The following is a 20,934-nucleotide window of genomic DNA, read 5'->3' on the forward strand; positions in this document are numbered from 1 at the left end:
AGGAATCAGGAGAATAAATGACCTCCCCTTCCCTTCTCCTGCCCTCTGATTTGCTAGTGACCAAACCCCACGGGCCAATCACAACTGGAAGGCAGAGAACCAGGGAGTCTGTTAAGTTGGCCCATGCATGCCAGTCTCCCAGGCACAGAGCTGGGAAGAGAGGGTTGGAAAGTGTATCTGAGTGATGGGGCAAAGAAAAGATATCCAGCACGTTGTTCTCAAGAGTCAGTGAATTAATCCTCCTGCACTTGCCTCCAGGACATCAGAACTCCCAGGTGATGCTAAGGGCTGAACTTCACATTTTTTACCTCTGAGAGGACCACCTACTGGTCCTAGTTGTCTCAGGGCTTCCGGCTGTTGAGCAACCAGAGGCCCAACCTTGGTCTGATGTTAGGTCCTGTCTGTCTACTGCAGAAATTGCTATACTAGCTGAGGCACATGATGCCTGGAAGCCTAAAGAGACTCTTGACGAGCCACTGTTTCCTGCATGTGTTACTACAGTGACCCAGGTCCAGATCACCCCCAGACTGAGGACAGCCCGCACTGTGAGTCTTGTCCAGTAATGGCGGCAGTGGAAAGGCTCCTGTAGGCACCGCGCAGTCCATGGGGGTTAGCTGGGGTGTGTGTGGGGGTGGGGGGAGGGGGGAGCATCTTCTCACAGTGCGCACAAGCAATTCCTGGGAAGCAAAGCAGCTGTCAGGATGGCTGGGAAGGGCAGCTTTCCCATTAAAGTGGCCTCACATCTGACAGGTCTCATTAACAAGTTTCATCTGCACCTCTTCCCTTCCAGACGGTCTTTGATCTTGGTTGGATTTTGAAAATTCAAATAATTGCATGGAAGCGCTCTACATACCAAATCACAGGTCTTAACCAAGCCCCAAAGTAGCCTGCTGTACTTTCTTCTGGAAGTAATGGTTGTAAACTTGCTTCACATGTTCATAATTAAAAAGGGTCACTCAAAGGGCCCAGAACAAAGTTTGTACAAAGGCAAGATGATTTTTGCTACCTCAGTAGATGCAGAAAAGGCATTTGAAAAATTCAAAATCTCATGATACAAGTACTTAACACACTAGGACTACAAAATACTCAGCCTGATAAAGAGCATCTATGGGCCCCACAGCAGATGTTTTACTCAATGATAAAAGACTGAATGTTTTCAACTATGATTAGGAACAAGGAAGGGTGTCTGTTCTCACCACTTCCATTCAACATTCTGTTGGAGGTTCTAGCCAAGGCAATTAGACAAGACAAAGCAAAAAAAAAAAAAAGCACCCAGATTAGGAAGGAATAGGTAGGGACTTCCCTGGTGGTCCAGTGGCTAAGACTCCACACTCTCAATGCAGGGAGTCCAGGCTTGGTCCTTGGTCAGGGAGCTGGATCCCACTATGCCATAACTAAGAGTTCTCATGCCACAGTTAAAGATCCCTTGTGCCGCAACTAAGACACAGTGCAGCCAAGTAAATTTTTTTTTAAAGAAATAAATAAGTAGAATTATAGTTCCAGATGGTATGATGTTGTATACAGAAAATTCTGAGACATCTACAAGGACCCTATTAGAGCTAATAAATTAGTTCAGCCAGGTTGTGGACTATAAGGTCAACATAAAAAAGCAATTATATTCTATACACCAGCAATGAACAATCTGAAAAAGAAATTAAAAAGAAAAATCCTATTTATAACAGCATCAAAAAGAACAAAATAATTAGGAAAAAGTTTAATAAAAGAAGTACAAAATTTGTACTCTGATTATGTATATGTGAGATATGAGAAATTAAGAACACTCATCCTAACTTCCATTAGAAATGTAAACTGATATCACCTCTCTTGACAGTTTGGCATGATAGAATAAAGCTGAATAGGTATATACTCTGTAATTCTGCAATTTTATTTCTAGGTTAACACTTGAAGATATAAGTACACAAATGTACAAGAAGCTGTGTTCATAATAGCCCCAAACTGGAAACAAACAATATCCATCAGCAATAAGATGGTTTAATAATCATTGCATATTCAAGTAATGAAATATTGTATAGTTAATAATATGAAAAAACATATCAAAACCATAAAGGGTTAGTCGCTCAGTTGTGTTTGATTCTTTGCGACCCCATGAACTGTAGTCCATCAGTCTCCTCTGTCCAGGGAATTCTCCAGGCAAGAATACTGGAATGGTAGCCATTCCCTTCTTCAGGGGATCTTCCTGAATCAGGGACCCAACCCAGGTCTCCCGCATTGCAAGCAGATTCTTTACTGTCTGAACCACCGGGGGAGTGCCTAATGCTGATTAGAAGAATTAGATGTATGTAATTACCATTTCTTTTTTGAAAACAAAATTAAGCAGTATGTTTACATTCTAAAGAGATATATATATATATATATATACATACATATAAAAAAACTTTGCAGAAAAGCAAGAGAATGATTAACCTAAAATTCAAGATGATGGGAGTCAGAAGGGGCACAAAACGTCTTCTGGTTAACTGGCAGTATTCTGTTTCTTAACATAGACATTGGATGGTGTGACAGTTAACTTTATGTGTCAACTTGACTGGACTGAGAGTTGCCCAGATATCTTGTAAAATATTATTTTGTGTATGTTGTGGGAGTGTTTGCAGAAGATATTAACATTTTACTTGATAGACTGAGTAAAGCAGTTCGTCCTTGCCAGTGTGAGTGGGTATCATTCAGTCCACTGAGGGCCCAAATAGAACAAAAACAAGGAAGAAGGGCTTGTGGAATCTCAGTTTGCTGAGATCAAAACCCAGTCCCATGGGAGTCCAAGCGCCAAGTCTTAACCATTGGACTGCCAGAGAATTTCCTAATTTGCTCTTACAAAAAAAAATCAATCCTAGTAAAATATATAATGTGAAATTTATCATATTAACTATTTTGAAGTGTGCAGTTCAGCAGTGCTGAGTATATTCACAGGTCTCCAGAACTTTTCCATCTTGCAAAATAGAGTGATTTTTTTAGAGCTCTATGTCTTAAATGTTAACAAATAGCATCACCGTGATGTGGTGCTCTGTTTTAGCAACTGATTATTTCTGCATGTCTGAGCCAAAGCCTTTGACTATGTGGACAGCAACAAACTCTGGAAAATTCTTAAAGAGATGGGAATACCAGACCACCTAATCTGCCTTTTGAGAAATCTGTATGCAGGTCAGGAAGCAACAGTTAGAACTGGACATGGAACAACAGACTGGTTCCAAATAGGGAAAGGAGTACGTCAAGGCTATATATTGTCAATCTGTTTATTTAACTTATATGCAGAGTACATCTTGTGAAATACCAGGCTGGATGATGCACAAACTGGAATCAAGATTGCTGGGAGGAATATCAATAACCTCAGATATGCAGATGACACCACCCTTATGGCAGAAAGTGAAGAGGAACTAAAGAGCTTCTTGATGAAAGTGAAAGAGGAGAGTGAAAAAGTTGGCTTAAAACTCAACATTCAGAAAACTAAGATCATGGCATCTGGTCCCATCACTTCATGGCAAATAGTTGGGGAAACAGTGGAAACAGTGACAGACTTTATTTTCTTGGGCTCCAAAATCACTGCAGATGGTGATTGCAGCCATGAAATTAAAAGACGCTTGCTCCTTGGAAGAAAAGTTATGACCAACCTAGACAGCATATTAAAAAGCAGAGACGTTACTTTGCCAACAAAGGTCTGTCTAGTCAAGGCTATGGTTTTTCCAGTAGTCATGTATGGGTATGAGAGTTGGACTATAAAGAAAGCTGAGCACCGAAGAATTGATGCTTTTGAACTGTGGTGTTGGAGAAGACTCTTGGGAGTCCCTTGGACTGCAAGGAGATCCAACCAGTCCATCATAAAGGAAATCAGTCCTGAATATTCATTGGAAGGACTGATGCTGAAGCTATAACTCCAATACTTTGGCCACCTGATGGGAAGAACTGACTCATTGAAAAAGACCCTGATTCTGGGAAAGATTGAAGGCAGGAGCAGAAGGGGATGACAGAGGACGAGATGGCTGGATGGCATCACCGACTCGATGGACATGAGTTTGAGTAAACTCTGTGGGTTGGTGATGGACAAGGAGGCCTGGTGTGCTGCAGTCCATGGGGTCACAAAGAGTCGGACACGACTGAGCAACTGAACTGAACTGAACTGAACTGAGGTATATTGACTTATTAGTCCTGTTCTTCCTGTGCTCTACCCACACCCATTGCCTTTGCCATGTAACTTGGCAGCTGCTTCCCCAGAGCTGAGTATAACTTTCTGCTCCTTGAATCTGAGCTTGGCCATCTGATTGACTGACTGATGGAATATGGGGAGAAGGGACAGTGTGCGTATTTTGAGCCGAGGCTTTAAGAAGCATTGTGTTTTTCTTTTTGTCCTCTCATGCTTCTGGCATCACCTTCAGAAGAGTTTGTGTTCAGTAGCTGTTGTCCTCTGAGTTAGAGCTACAGACTTGACACACATAGAACTGACCTGAACCTAACTCGCTGTGAAGAGAGGTCCTGTCTGGACCTGCAGTTTAAAGCCAAGTCACTCAGCTGAGCTTTGTCTGGACCAGCCAAGTGCCACTCAACCTACAGACACGTGGAAGGGCTTAGCTGAAATTGCCAGGGCTGCCCCCAGTCATGAACACTGAATGTTTTATGCTGCTGATATTTTGTGGTTGTTTGTTACCACAAGCAAATATAAATGTTATTATAACACTGGATAATGAATATTCTGCCCTTTTCCACTCTGGCCTCTCTGCCAGTGAGTTCCCAAATACACTACACACACACACACTTTCACATATATCACATTGTTTTCACTTCTGCACTGTCACGTCTGCTGTTTGAACTGGCTTTAGCAGGGGCTTCCGTGATGGATCTGCGAGTAAAGAATCTGCCTGCAGTGCAGGAGACACAGGAGATGTAGTTTCAATCCCTGGGTCGAAAAGATCCCCTGGAGGAAGAAATGGCAACCCACTCCAGTATTCTTGCCTGGGAAATCCCACGGACAGAGGAGCCTGGCCGGCTATAGTCCAAAGGATCACAAAGTGTTGAACATGACTGAGCAACTAAGAATAGCAGAGGGTCTGAAAGTGGTATGTTCACTGAGAATAGGAAGGAAAAGAATAACAGTTCCTCACAATTACAGATGAGAAAAGCACCTCAAGAGGGTTTCTGCCCTGCACAGGGTTTCTGGAAAGCAGCTGATTCTGCCATGAATGTTTGCTTTCCTGTTGGGGAGTAGAATCACACTCTGCAGGCACCCCTGGGGAGTACTCTGGGGCAGAGTCTTTGCCATGGTGGTGTTCTCTGCAAGATGGGGTGTGCTGATTAACTGTAGATGGTTTGTGATCGATTGTGGTGGATTCAATATGGATGGGTTTGTAATGGATAGTGATAATATTTGCTTTATGTGTTGATTATTCACTTATTTCTTTCACTTAAAAGGATTTTTCGTAACCATTTCCGTAGCCTTTGTCTGTCCTTCTGCACCCTTTCCCCACTCCTTCTCAAACGTTGGTGTCTTGAGAAGGTGTATCTGTAAGTATATTTCACCTTTGATGTGCCTCATGTTCATAGCACCTAGCACACTGTTGAGTTCACAATGGATGCTTAGATGTCAATGAACTTACTGCCTTTCATAGGAAGTGCTCAATAAATATTTGAATAAATAAATATTTTGACTAGATAGAATACAAATGGAATCACTTCTCTTGGCTTCAATTTTCTCATCTATTAAGTCAAGGAGGGTGGAATGAGAAAGTAGATGATTCCTAAGGTCCCTCTCCAGCCTCAGCCAGTATTATACTTGTATGACACAGTACTGAGGAGCTAGCTATTGGCCCAACCCCTGAAATCCTGTCACATGAGGAGTGGGAGAAGAGGGGGTGCTCACAGTAGTCAGATGCAGGGCACAGCACTTTCACACAGTCTCCTTTACTTTTCACATGATCTTAGCCAAAAGGCCGAGAAGCGATTCTCCTTTGCTTTTCAAAATGATCTTGTGAGATAGGGATTTATCGGATGAGAAATGACAAGGTGAGGTTAAAGAACTAGTTAATAAATGGTGAAGGGAGAACTTGAAAAAATGTTTGCCTGAGTCCAAAAGTTCAGTTTTAACCATAGCATCACGTGATCCACCACTATTTATATCAGGACCTTGGTTTTGATAGTGTCCTATTACATATTTGAGATGGAAAGTTCTAAACCAAGTTGTTTTTACAGTATGTACCTTATTATTTTTCAAAAATATGATTAAATGTATTTAGAGGAAGGAATATTTATACAAGTGCAAGATTATAATGTTTTACATTGAACACAGACCACCAGAGTTACAGAGGAAATGAATGTGCTTAGCCCTTCAGGAGAAGTGTGTTTCTGCAGCGTGCCACTCATTACTTATGTAACATTGCATTTTTATATGTCATGCATACAGAATGGTCTCAGTCCAAATTCTTGCTCATGTGGGTGATTTCTCAAGGGGATCTTGAGAATAACTGGCTGTTAGCCAGGATATGGGATTTGGTTATGAAATCAGGACTCCAACAGGCAACAAGGGCAAAAATCAATAAGTGGAACTAAATAAACTAAACTGCTTCTGCACAGCAAAAGAAACAATCAACAAAATGAAATGGCAACCTGTGGAATGGGAGAAAATCTTTGCAAACCATATATTGGGTAAGGGGTTAATACCCAAAATGTATGAAGAACTCATATAACTCAAAAGCAACACAAAATATAATAATCTGATTAAAAATGAGCAGAAGAGTTTGGCACATGGCAAGTGCTCAATAATTGTTGGAAATCATGATCGTTATACCAACTCCACCTGTGACAGTGTGACCGTTGTTTGTAAATGTTGAGGTTCCCCAGCACTCTTCTGGGTCATGTTCTTTTCTCTTTCCACCAGGCCTCCAGTGCCATGCTATTGTCTGCACACAGAGACACAGATCCCCCGTGTCCTGACTTTGCCGATTTCCATGCCAGCCCTCTAGTCCTAGCTGCCTGGTTTCTTCCTGAATTGCTGCAGTTGGCTCCTATTGCTCAGCCAACATCTACTCTGGAGGTACCCTGCACCTCCCTACCCCCAAATCCATTGCGTACCTGGTAGCCAGAGGGTCTTTTTGAATTAGACCATCCCTCTTGTGCTCATTACCCTTCAATGGGGGAATCATCACACTAAGAATGAAATCCAAGCTCCTTTACATTACCTACAACATCCTTTATCACTTGGTTCTTCCCAACTCTCTGGCCTCATCGGGGGCTATTCTCCTTCTTTGTCACCGTGTCCTGGCCTTAGTTATACCTCTGTGTCCTGTCAAGTGCTTCTCCTCCTGGGACCCTGCACTTACTGCTTCCTCTGAAAATTCCCATTGCACTCCTCCCCACAACTCCTCTTAACTCCCATGTACTCCTCAGATTCTAGCTCACATCCGTGGTTGTTGAGCACATGCAAGTGAACAGAGCCCCTACGATGCATGCAGGACTTAAACAGAGCTCATGGCCAAATCAACCTTTCCGTGAGTTCTCCCTGCCGCATTGAGATGATCCTTATTGAAAAAGAGCAGATTGTTTCTAAACTAGAAGAGGAGGTTGCACAGAAGAAAAATACATCCCAGATGAAAGTGAAGAGACAAAAACTTATGTCCTGGAAATAAATTCCATAAAAAATAAATGTAAATAAAAGTTAAAAAAAAGAAGGAACTACAGAGAGAGGATTCTGGGAGCAGAGAGAGGTCTGAGAGGGCACGTCGAGGAGAAGAAGTCACAGTGTTGTCAGGGAGAACATTCCTTGACTTAGCGTGGGGTCCAGGTGAAGCTAAAATGAAATATGAAGTCTGGCTGTGTCTGTTGAAGTGCTGCTGGATGGTGAGTCCCCTCTCAAGGCCACCGTTTGTCTGAGTTGATGTGAGTGTGAAGGAAGAGGCTCTGTAATGAGATGATCTGCATGACGAAGACAGTGGTGGGCAGCATGGCATCCAACCATGCTGGGTCTCCAGACTGGGCGTGGAGTAGGACACTCCACACTGATGCTTGACTCTCAGCATGGCTCTTGGACAAGGAGGACCTCATGAGGGCTTCACTCTGGGTCATCCGGAAACAGCTTTGTAGTCAACTGCTCACACCAGTGCTGTTATCAGAAAGGATGTCCAGTGGGGAAAACCTCAGAGGAGCCTGAGGGCAGCATCCTGTGTATTGTTAGCACCCTTCTGGTTTTCCATAGTGACCATCTCAAACCTTCTCACTTCTTCTCAGAGCTCAGATTATCCTCCACCCACAGCCTCCTGCACTCTGTAGATGGCGTCTTTAATTTCTCATTGGCAGAGACAAAAGAAACCTCAGCTTCCTCCCACCATTCTTTAAAGATGGTGGTTCTGAAAGGTTTTGGTCTTAGGACTCTTTTTCACTCTTAAAAATTTTTGAGGGCTCCAAAGTGAAATAAAAATAATAAACCTATTAGATGCTAACATAGCCAATTTTGTGAAAAGTATATTTCCTAAAACAGAAATTATTAAAGAGAAGAGTGGCATTGCCTTACATTTTTTGCAAACCTCATGTCTGGCTCAATAAAAGACTGGAGGATTCTTATACCTACTTCTACATCCAATTAATATGTTTTTGTTTGAAGAAATGAAATTCTGGCCTCACGTGGACATGGCTTCCCTAGTGGCTCAGATGATAAATAATCTGCCTGTAATGCAGGAGACCTGGGTTCAATCCCCGGGTCAGGAAGATCCCCTGGAAAAGGGAATGGCAACCCACTCCAGTATTCTTGCCTGGAGAATCCCATGGACGGAGGAGCCTGGCCGGCCCCAGTCCATGGGGTTGCAGAGAGTCAGACATGACTGAGCAACTAACGCACACGTGGACATGTGTTGGAAATACCAGGTGGGGCATTTTAAAAGTCTTTTAAGAGAGTTATCCATATTCTTCTTTGATATTATATCAAAACTTGATAAGTGGTAGCTTCTTAAAGTCTAGTTGCAATGTGGAACCTGAAACCACATTGCAAATGTGGTTTTTATTCTCTATTACATTAAAATCTATTCATGTTCTTGCACTTTGAATGGATCTTTTACCCATGCAATGATTTTGTAACATCATGCATGGGTCACTTGGAAAATATTGATTCATAGGTGCAAGTCACCCAGATGTTGACACACTTCATTACACAATATATTTAAAAATCACTTTTGTAATATCAGCATCCATCTCATCAGAAAAGACTCCAAGTCTTGGGACGCTGTCAAACTCCCAAGGGATCCCAGGCACTTGAAGACTGCTGATTTAGGAACTGTTAGTTAACTGCTGACTGAGGTGACTGAGGCAGTCACCTATTATGATTACCTTTTCTAACCAAGGTTGAATTACAGAATACAAGGTTTGTAATTTTGTTTCTGTATGTACTTTGTTAAAGGTCTGCCTTCAGGCTCCTTCCCTCTCTGGGACTGTGGGAGCCAAGTCTGTATCCTTAGCATCTGTTGCTATGCCTGGTGAATAGCAAGCACTCAAAATACACCTGGTGAGTGAGGAGCTGGGAGAGGAGGGAAGAATGAAGAAAGGAAGAGGGGGATGGGAGAGAGGGAAGAGGAAACTTACCTCTGATACCTCATTGGCAGGATAAAGCCTGACATCTAGTGGAGCTAGTTTGTTGGGTAAGCTGGACTGAGCACGTTTCAGGCCGAAAGCGATGCTATTATTTCTCCTTTTGACCTCCCTCAAGTGCATTCTTTTATCCTATTTTTCTCTGCCCTTGTATGAAATTCTGAGCCTATCCCATAGCCTTTCTGTTCCTCGTTGGAATCAACATATTCCTAATAAAGTGTTTGATTCCTGTTTTGCAATTCCCTAGTAGAGAAGCAAATGGCAACCCACTCCAGTATTCTTGCCCAGAGAATCCTATGGACAGAGGAGCCTGGTGGGCTATAGTCTACGGGATTGCGAAGAGTCAGACATGCCCGAGCAACTAACACTTGGAATTCCCTAAAATTGGTGTCTGCATTCTTGGAGAAGTGATTCTGAAGCAGACTTACAATAAGTAACAGATTTATTTTGTTGTCTATAAATTTCTCTTTCAAAATGTTAGTTTCTTTTTAAATTGAAATATAATGGACATATAACATTTTTTAAGCTTAAGGTGTATGATTATATATTACAATATGATTATGACCACGATGTTAGCTGACACCTCTATCACATCACATACTTACTACTTCTTTTTTGTGGTTGTAGGAAAAATTAAAATCTAGTCTCTTAGCAACTTTGAAGTTTATAATCCAGTATCTTGGTCTGTAATCACTGTATTGTGCACTGAATCAGTTCAGTCGTTCAGTCGTGTCCAATTCTTTGCAACCCCCATGGACTGCAGCACGCCAGGCTTCCCTGTCCATCACCAGCTCCCAGAGTTTACTCAAACGCATGTCCGTTGAGCCAGTGATGCCATCCAACCATCTCATCCTCTATCATCCTCCCACCCTCAATCTTTCCCAGCATCAGGGTCTTTTCAAACGAGCCAGTTCTTCGCATCAGGTGGCCAAAGTATTGGAGTTTCAGCTTCAGCATCAGTCCTTTCAGTGAACATTCAGGACTGAATTCCTTTAGGATGGACTGGGGCACTGGATATCCTGTATTTATAACTACCAGTTGCAAGTTTGTACACTTAAACAACATCTCTCTATTCCTCCTGCAGTTTCATTTTTTTTTTTTTAATATGAGGCTGGTGTATGAGCTAATTTATGCATTGGTGATGTACAATTCATCTCATCCTATTCAGGTTCCAAAAAACCTGAGAAAACAAATTATTAATCAGAAGATTACTTGGTGGGCATGGATTCAGAGTGAAAAATTATTGAATGGGTTCAGCAAACTTACCCCAAGCTGTGAAGATTCCAGTGAGCTATAGTCATTACTCTGTGCTGGCCACTGTTTCCTGTCCCAGGAATCCCTGGAGACTTGAAGAGACCTGTGTATTTGTAGCTCCTTTTATGAGCAATGCCTATTCATGACCCTTCTCCATTTTCTGTTGGTTGTTCATCTTTCTTGTGTTGGTAAAGCCTCTTTTGTATTTGTTTGTAATTTTTTCCCCTATTTGTCCTTTATTGTCTTATTTACAATAATTACTTGGAGTAGTTTAAGGGTTTATTTAATATAATTTATGAATTTTTAAAAAGTGAAACTCGAAGTCATGGCCCTTTTCATATAATCCCCTGAAACATGTAGATGGTTATTTCTGTCATGTTTACTAGAAATCATTTTACCAGCAGAAAAAAATGTTTCATGTCTTTCAGAAAAAATATACGGTTAAAAGATTCAGCAGGATTTATTGTTATCAATTTATTGGGTTTTTGTTGTTGTTCGGTTCTGTGGGCTCTGGAGTGTGGGGGTTTCTCTAGTTGCAGTGCATGGGTCTAGTCACCCTGTGGAAGGTGGGATCTTAGTTCCCCAGCCAGGGGTCAACCCCTGCATTGGAGGCATGGAGTTTTAAGCACTGGCCCAGCAGGGAAGTCTCCTCAGTTATTGTTTTAATCATTTACTGATGATGCTCATTTATAAAGTTGGCATGTACCAAAAATGTAAGAAAACATATGAGAGAAAAACAACCTTGAGAGAATTCTGTCTGTACATTTCCTTTGATTATGTGTATTGTTATGATGTGAATTGTCACTGTATGATTTTAATTGGTCCATCTCGTAGAAAAGTGAGTGTTCCTTGTGAACATAGTCTGCCAACCCCTGTGTCATCATTTTGATTTTTTTTTTCTGTCTGTAGGAACTCTAATGGGTATTCAAGACACAGATGGACCAAAAAATTTCAGTTAATTAAAAAATATACTTGTCACACATCTTTATTAAAATAAAGCCAAATCTTTAAAAATTAATGATAAAAATTATAATTTTTTCTGCTGATAGGAAGAATGACATTGTTTGATATCCTTCACTGAGGCTTCTCTCTATGACTTGATAAGCTTAAGTTACAGGTTAAGTTAGACACTTCATTGGTTTATTTCCTTAGACCTGACTTCTATGAATTTAGAGAAGCAAATTCACAATGATAAGTCATCAGGATGACAGCAAGTGCTGGGAGCTCTGTCAGCCTGATGTTGGGTTGTGCAGAAATGATGACAGAGCTCCTTGGTGAGTGCATTCAGATGCTAAACCAACCAGCATGTCACACATATGTTGCCATAGAGAAGGATTCCTACCCCAGTCTGGCTTCATTCAGCCTTAGAAAGTCATCTTCATGTTCTGTTACAAGAATATGCATATGGTGTAAAAATATGTCCAGCCACATGCTCTGTTTTTATTCTTGAGCAAATGAAGAATCATGAACTACTGGGAAAGAGCTGGACTCCACATCAGTTGTTTGCACTATTGTCATTATTCTTAAGATATCCTGATATCCTTGTTTTTTCATTATAACTTGAGAAATGTTGGCCCTAAAGGAATAGATAAGACGATTTACTTGAGGACTATTAAGCAGGCCATTTGAAATAATAAAAACTTATCCTTACATTGAGTTGTTTGTATCATAAAATAATCCTTGTTTTTGAAAAGTGTTGTGCCTGACGTAGTTCATAAACAGTATAATGAAAAAAATATTTGAAGGCATTTCAAATGAAATTAGTCCCTTGTCCTCAGTACAAAGTGATTTGAAAGAAAAACAAAACCAAGTTCTCTAAATAATTCATCTTTGTAAAAAGAATGGTAGTTTCTCTTGCATTATATTTCAGAACTATATATAGTTCATAATGGAACTACCATTAATGGATCAGTTTTGGGCACATCACTTAAATTAGTAGGTTTACAAATAATGGAATTGTACTTGTTCCATCTTACAGTGTTATTTAAATGAAGCTGAAAGCATTTGTAAATTGTAAAATTCTATTAAAATATTGGTGGTTTTATTAGTTGATAGCAATTTAGAATAAAATTGTTCAATTCTACTCCTATCTTAGCCACTATAGAAGAACTATACAAAAAAGATCTTCACAACCCAGATAATCATGACAGTGTGATCACCAACCTAGAGTCAGACATCCTGGAATGCGAAGTCAAGTCACCTACGAACAAAGCTAGTGTAGGTGATGGAATTCCAGTTGAGCTATTTCAAATCCTAAAAGATGATGCTGTGAAAGTGCTGCACTCAATATGCCAGCAAATTTGGAAAACTCAGCAGTGGCCACAGGACTGGAAAAGGAGATCCAACCAGTCCATCCTAAAGGACATCAGTCCTGAATATTCATTGGTAGGACTGATGTTGAAGCTGAAACTGCAGTACTTTGCCCACCTGATGCGAAGAACTGACTCATTTGAAAAGACCCTGATGCTGGGAAAGATTGAAGGTGGGAGGAGAAGGTGACAACAGAAGATGAGATGGTTGGATGGCATGACTGACTCAGTGGACATGAGTTTGAGTAAACTCCAGGAGTTGGTGATGGACAGGGAAGCCTGGCGTGCTGCAGTCCATGGGGTTGCAAAGAGTCGGACATGACTGAACGGTTGAACTTAGCTACTATATTAGATATTAATATACTGTATCAAAAATAACATGCTTGGGCTTCTCTGGTGGCTCAGTGGCTAAGAATCTGCCTTGCAATGCAGAGGACACTGGTTCGATCCCCAGTCCAGGAAGATCCCACATGCCATGGGGCAACTAAACCTGTGGGCCACAACTACCAAGTCTGCACCCTAGAACCTGTGAGCTACAACTACTGAAGCCCATGCACCTGGAGCCGGTGCTCTGCAACAAGGGAAGCTACTGCAATGAGAAGCCTGTGCGCTGCAGCGAAAAGTAGCCCCAACTTGCTGCAACCAGAGAAAGCCCATGTGCAAAGAAGACCCAGCACAGCCAAAAATAAAATAAAATAAACCTTAAAAAAGAATAACATGCTAATGAGGTGAAAATACACCGAGATTAATTATTAATAAAAACCAAAATCTTTGAAGTATGTATACAACTTTAAAAAAATAATGGCTATTAAAAATATAATAGGATGTCTGTAAAAATTGGGATTTAATATTACATTTCAAATTTTTTAACTTTCTGTAAACAAAATGATTTGATCACATATTCCTCTTAAAAGGCCAGACTGTCAAAAAACACTTGATAGACCTTTGGGGACCACCTATGTATGTGGACAATATTTGAAGGAGCACAGCCCCCTATTAATGGAATGGAATCTGTCCCCTCCATGGGCATGAACTGGAAGACCTCTTAAGACTGCCATCATCTTAAACCTGGGTAATAAGGCTTTTCCCAGCTCATTGGTCCAAAGCACGACAGTTTGAGTGCTTCTTGTAACCCCTAGTTCATCATCATTCACTTAAACAGTGTTGGGTGTCTTGAGTCAGAAGTACATATTCTTTTTTTTTTTTTTTATTGCTTTACTCCATTTAAAATGTTTACTCCATTTAAAATGTAAATGAAATTACATGAAATAAAATAGTTCCTTTTTTCTTTAGATTATATCACATTTCCAAGTATTTTAACAAGTTTATGTTAGGGCATTAAACAAGATGTATTAGCTTCTTTCTATTTTCATTAAGTTATCTTTCTGCTATGTAAGTCCAAACGATAAAGTAACATGTGGATAGAGATCTTATATCTGCCCTTAGAAGCCAAAATGTGAAAGTAAAGTCGCTCAGTAGTGTTGGACTCTTTGAGACCCCATGGACTGTAGCCTACCAGGCTCCTTCATCCATGGGATTTTCCAGGCAAGAACACTGGAGTAGGTTGCCATTTCCTTCTCCAAGAAGTACATATTCTTAATGATCATTTATGGGTGGAAAGAAATTAGATGAAAATTGAAGATTTTCTCAAGGTCACAGAGCAAGTGTGAGTGACTACCAGCTAAATTTAACTCAGCTCTTCTATTTGAGTGTGGGTGAAGTATCAGGTGGAGTGAATGGTTTTTCACTTTAAATTCACAGAAACTCACTTTATTTTATATATTGTTACTTGGTTTTGTTTCTTGAGTTATCTTTGACTTTTATTATATGGCGTTAAAACCAGACACCTGAACCAAGCTTACCATGTTTCAACCTCACCAAAACTTGAACACACCATGGAATGGGAACCTCCCATGAACGTGGCCTTCAGGATGGAGTGAAAGGAATAGCAAAGCAACCAAGACTGAATCAGAGCAAATGAACCATGAATCATCTGAAGAGCCTGCTCGGCCTCGGATGAACTAGAAAAGTGTTGACTCACTAACCTATATTCTGCTCTGCTTACACCATTAGCCTGCTTTAATTACACAGTATGTTAAATAACTTGGATCCTCAATGTGCAGCAGTTGACTTAAAATTTTTTGCTTCTTTAGTTGTGTGTGGGAGGTACCTTGTCATAAGCATGTAAGAACAAGGGGGTAGATGTTGAGAGAGAAGGAGAAGAATCACGTCTCATATCGTAAACATGGTTCTGATTATGTATTCAAGGAAAACAGTTAAATTTTTGGCAGTCTTACCCAGGAAAAAGGAAACCTTAGAAAAATGATCACGCAAGTGAAGCGCTTCTTTGTTCAGGTCCGGAATATTTACTGACATCCAAGCCAGGTCGTTGAATTTCTTCTTACCCTCACTGGTTGGGTGGAAATACCTCCTCTCTCTCCTAAATGGCAGGGATGGAATGTGACAGAGTCCAGATGAAACTACCAGCTTCTTTCTGTTTGAGATTGGGAAGCATACTGAACAAAACTGTGAAAGGAGAAAAAGCTTCTCTTTCTTGCCTTTACATTTAAAAAATGTGGTAAAATACACATAAAATAAAATTTACCATCATAACCCTTTACTGTTGTGCAGCCAATCTCAAGAACTTTTCATCTTGTAAAACTGAAATTCTATACCCATTAAACAGCTCAGCACTCACTGCATGGACAGGGGAGCCTGCCTGGCTACGGAGCCGGAGGTCTCAGGGTCGGACACCACTGAGTGACTAACACTTGCACCTCCACTGTCACCACTCCCCCAGGAGCCATCATTCAACTTTCTGTCTCTATGAACTCAACTACTTCAGATGCCTCATTTAAGTGAAGCCATACTGTATTTGACTTTTGTGACATGCTTATTTTACATGGCATAATGTCCTCAAGGTTCTTCCATGTTGTAGCATGCATCAAAACTCCCTTTTTCTACTATATGTACATACCGCATTTTGTTTATTCATTTGTTGATGGACATTTGGCTTGCTTCTACCTCTTGGCAATGGTGAATACTGTTTCTGTGAACGTGGTCTGTAAATATCTCTTAGAACCCAGCTTTCAGTTCTTTTGGATATATACCCAGAAGTAAAACTGCTGCGTCACGTGGAGTTCTATATCTAACTTTTTGAGGAACCCCCATGATGTTTTCCATAGCAACTGCCCCATCTTGCAATCTCACCAGTAGTGTAATATGGTCATTTTTCTCCTCATCTTTGCCGACATTTCTTTGTTTCTTTTTTTCTCCGTCCTTTTTTCTTCTTCCTGCCTGCCTGTCTGCCATCCTAATCAGCATGAGGTAAAATATCATTGAGGTTTTGATTTGCATTTTCTGTATAGTTAGTGAAGTTAATCATCTTTTTATATGCCTGCTGGCTATTGTATATCGTATTTGGGGTAATGTCTATTCAAGCCTTTCTTGCACTCTTTCTCCATCTTAGTGGATTTGTCCATATCCTCTTTTATTTATTTATGCCCCACCTATATCCTGAAATAGGAGTTGTGGCAGCTTCCAAGGACATGTATAAAAACACAAAATGAAAGAGTTGAGAAAGTGGAGTAAAGGGAAGCAGAACGAAGAGGAGGTGAAGCCAGGAGTAGGATGGGTGCACAGTACATTGCTGTTGTAGCTGCAAGCTCCTTAGCAGCCAGGATGAGGTGGGGAAATGAACAGTCATCATATGGGAAAACCAAACCAGTTCTCAAAAGATCATAGCCCTTCTTGTCGCTGCAGCCCGAGAGAGGTTTTCCTTACACAGGGGACACTGAGAAACGCTGAAATAGAAATAGATGGCATCCTCTATTCCTGCATTACAAACACTTCTTTATATATATATATTTAAGAATTATTTATTTTTACTTTTGGCTGTGCTGGGTCTTTGTTGCTGCGAGGGCCTTTATTTTTCTGTAGTTGCGGCAAGCGGGGGCTCCTCTCTAGTTGCGGTGCGCGGGCTTCTCATTGCCGTGGTTTCTCTTGTTGCAGAGCACAGGCTCTAGGGCTTGTGGGCTTCAGCAGTTTTGGCTTCCGGGCTTTAGATCACAGGCTCAATAGTTATTGTGCATAGACGTAATTGTTCCACAGCGTGTAGAATCTTCCTGGCCCAGGGATCAAACCCATGTCTCCTGCATTGGCAGGTGGTTTCTTTACCACTGAACCACCAGTGTGTGGCTCAGTATGGACTGAGCATACTTCGTTGCTCAGTCGTGCCTGACTCTGGGACCTCATGGACTGTAGCCCACCAGGATCCTCTGTCCATGGGAATTATGGAGGCAAGAATACTGGAGTGGGTTGCCCTGCTCTCCTCCAGGGGATCTTCCCAACCCAGGGATCAAACCCAGGTCTCCCCCATTGCAGGGGAAATCTTTAGTGTCTGAGCCACCAGGGAAGCCCCTATTTTTGTATTGTCTATTCACTAAGTCACAACCCCATGGACTGTGACCCACCAGGCTCCTCTGTCCCTGGAATTTCCCAGGCAAGAATGCTGGAGTGAGTTGCCATTTTTTTCTCCAGCAGATCTTCCCGACCCAGGGAATCGAACCTAAGTCTCCTGGGTTGGCATACAGATTCTTCACCACTGAGCTACCAGGGAAGCCCAAAGCCCCCACTAAAAACAATCTAATAGTAGTTTTAATAAGTCTCTTTCTTTTTTTTTTTAAATTAGTTGGAGGCTAATTACTTCACAACATTTCAGTGGGTTTTGTCATACATTGATATGAATCAGCCATAGATTTACACGTATTCCCCATCCCGATCCCTTCACATCAGGTAGTGGCAGAAGAAGACGGTTATCTCAGCCCATTCAGTAAGAGAGAGAGAGAGGGAGAGAATTCAATTCTCAAAACTCAAGAATTTTGCCTTTCTGTTCTATTTGGATCTTCAATGGGTTGGATGATGACTACCCACGTTGAGGAAGACCATCTGCTTTACTGAGTCCGCTGAGTCACATGTTTTCCCTCACAGACACACCCAGAAATAGTGTTTATGCAGCTCTGTGGGCATCTTGTGACCCAGTTAAGTTGACACCACACCTCCCTCAGGAAATCCTTCCCGTTCCAGTGCCAGAGCTCTCCACCACTGATCCCATCACACCCACTCTCCACCCAAACAGCCTAACTGGCTTCTTGTTACCTAGAGCAGAATAGCCAAGCCTTTACATGTCAAGGCATAGAGAAGGTTAAACGTCTGCACTGTAGGCAGATTCTTTACCGCTGAGCCACCAGGAAAGCCCGCCAGATACTTGGGAAGATATGAAATAAGTAATTGGCATTAAACTCCAAAATAATGCCTCTTCAATTCATCTATTGAAATATAATTTATATACAGTAAATACAGATAAAATGTGATAAAATTTTACACATACATATATCCATGTACTCACATCCCCGATGGAGATATGGAATATTCCAGCATCCCAGGAAGCTCCCTTTGCTCTGCTTCCAGCTCATGACCTTCGAGGGTTAAATGCCCTTCTTACCCCGTATCATTGTAGATCACTTTCATCTATCTTTGAGCTCCATGTATATGGATGTGTGCTAGAACAGTATCTGAACAGTACTCGAGTATAGACTCTGTAAATGATCTCTTTTATTCAAAATCACAGCTGTGTCATTGGTGAACAAACTGTATTGGCCATCCATTTCTTTTTGTTGCTGGGCCATATTCCGTTGATTAACATAACACAATTTATTTATCCATTCTGCTATTGATAACCATGTAGGTTGCTATCAGTTTTTGGCTATTATAAATAAAGCTGCTGTGAATATTCTTGCGCATTTGGTGGACATAAGAACTCATTCCTTCAGTACATACCCAGGAGGGAGTTGCATTGTTTAAACCTTCAGCATTATTACCACTTTTTCATTTGTTTGCTTGTTCTATCTATCAGCTAAGAAAGATTGTTAAAGTCTCCCCGTTTGATTGTGAATTTGTTTGCCTTTCCCAGTATTCTGTTAGTTTTTGCTTATGTAATTTGGAACTATGGTATTAACTGCATACAAATTTAGGATTAAAAAAATCTTATTGAAATTGTTTTTATTTTTATTTAGTTTTTTAATATATATATTTTATTTAAGTATAGTTGACTTACAGTGTTACAGGTGCACAACAGATGATTCAGTTGTGTATACATATACACATATATTATTTTTGAAATTATTTTCCATTATAGGTTATTATAAGATATTATAATATCTATAGGTCCCTGTGCTATACAGTAAACCTTTATTGCTTGTTGCATATGTATTTTTTTAATTAGAAATCTAGCATGCTATTCATAGTAAGTCAAACTAGAATCAAAATGTCATAAATTTTTTCCTTAGGCAAAAATTCATAAGTGTTCTAAAATACATATATTATACATATTATTTATATATATGTATACAAAAACTTTTCTACTACACTTGATAAAGGCTTGAAAAACATCATAAAAAAAGGAGAGATGGAGAAATTGGAAAACATAAACTAAATGAAATGGGAACACTGAATATAAAATAGAAAAAGTGATACAAACTAGATAAAAGTAAAAGATCATCATGCAGTCCAGTTGTTTCTAAACATCACTGCTCATTGGAAATATATCTGAAACTTTGGAGAAAAAAAGCAATACCTGGGCATTTGTATTTTTCAAAAAATGAAATTATTCTTTTATTATTATGAAAGTTCCTTCTTTATCTCTCATTTGCCATTTGGGATACTCAGTATTCCTTTCTTCAGGAACCAGCATCAAATATCTAATTTCCCTAATTATGTTGTACATTCACAAGCCTAAAACATCTTATGGGATAACTTATATGTCAAATTTCTGTACCATTTGGGATTATATTTGTCTGCATGCATCAGAAAAGCAAAAAAATAAAAGAGGATTAACTAAATTGAAAATTTATTTTTCTCTCATATGAAAGAAATTTAGAAGTAGGCAGTTCAAGTCTAGATGGAAGTTACACAAAATTGTAGAGAACTGCTCTTGTCTGTCTGTTAGCACAGGCTTCCAGACTCATGGTCACCTCATGGTTGAAGATGGATGCTCAGAGCTCCAACCATTATGCCTACATTCCAGGCCACAGAGAGGAAGAAGAGAGAAGAGTGTACACTCACTTCTGCTTACATCAAAACGTCAAAACTTAGACACATAGCCACACCCCACTTCAAAGGATCCCACCTTAAAGGACCCCAGTTATATATACAGTTGTTACTGTGTTATGTATATGTGTTGTACTGAGCCCTGGTGGCTCAGACGGTAAAGAATCTGCCTGCAATACAGGAGACCTGTGTTCGATCCCTGGGTTGGGAAGATCACCTGGAGAAAGGACTGGCTACTCACTTCAGTATTCTGGCCTAGAGAATTCCATGGACTGTATAGTCCATAGGGTCATGAAGAGTTGGATACGACTGAGCAACTTTCACTGTGTTTTATTTAGTATTTTTTTTAAAGACCGTATCTCAAAGCAAGGGTAGTCATCAGTTAGATTTATTAAACTGTATCTTAGTAAATAAGGACTGCAACCTGCCTTCCCTGACTAAACTCGCTTTAATTGTTTTACAAAAACTTGTATGTCCTCCAACTGTCTCCTGTCCTAAACAATAAGGTGTTTGCCCAAGTTGTTATTTAGGAACTTGGAGTCAGCTGTGTTCAATTTGAGCTGGAGCTGGTTAAGACTGGTTGGGATCCACGATGCACCAACTGGGCATGTGCTTGAGTGTGCTTTTGACGTCACAGGGCCCAAAACTCAACCCTCAGAACGTGCTAACACACCGTTTTCTGAACATGTGT

The sequence above is a fragment of the Cervus elaphus genome, chromosome 16 (genome assembly GCF_910594005.1).
Source record: "Cervus elaphus chromosome 16, mCerEla1.1, whole genome shotgun sequence".
In the NCBI taxonomy this organism is placed as follows: domain Eukaryota; kingdom Metazoa; phylum Chordata; class Mammalia; order Artiodactyla; family Cervidae; genus Cervus; species Cervus elaphus.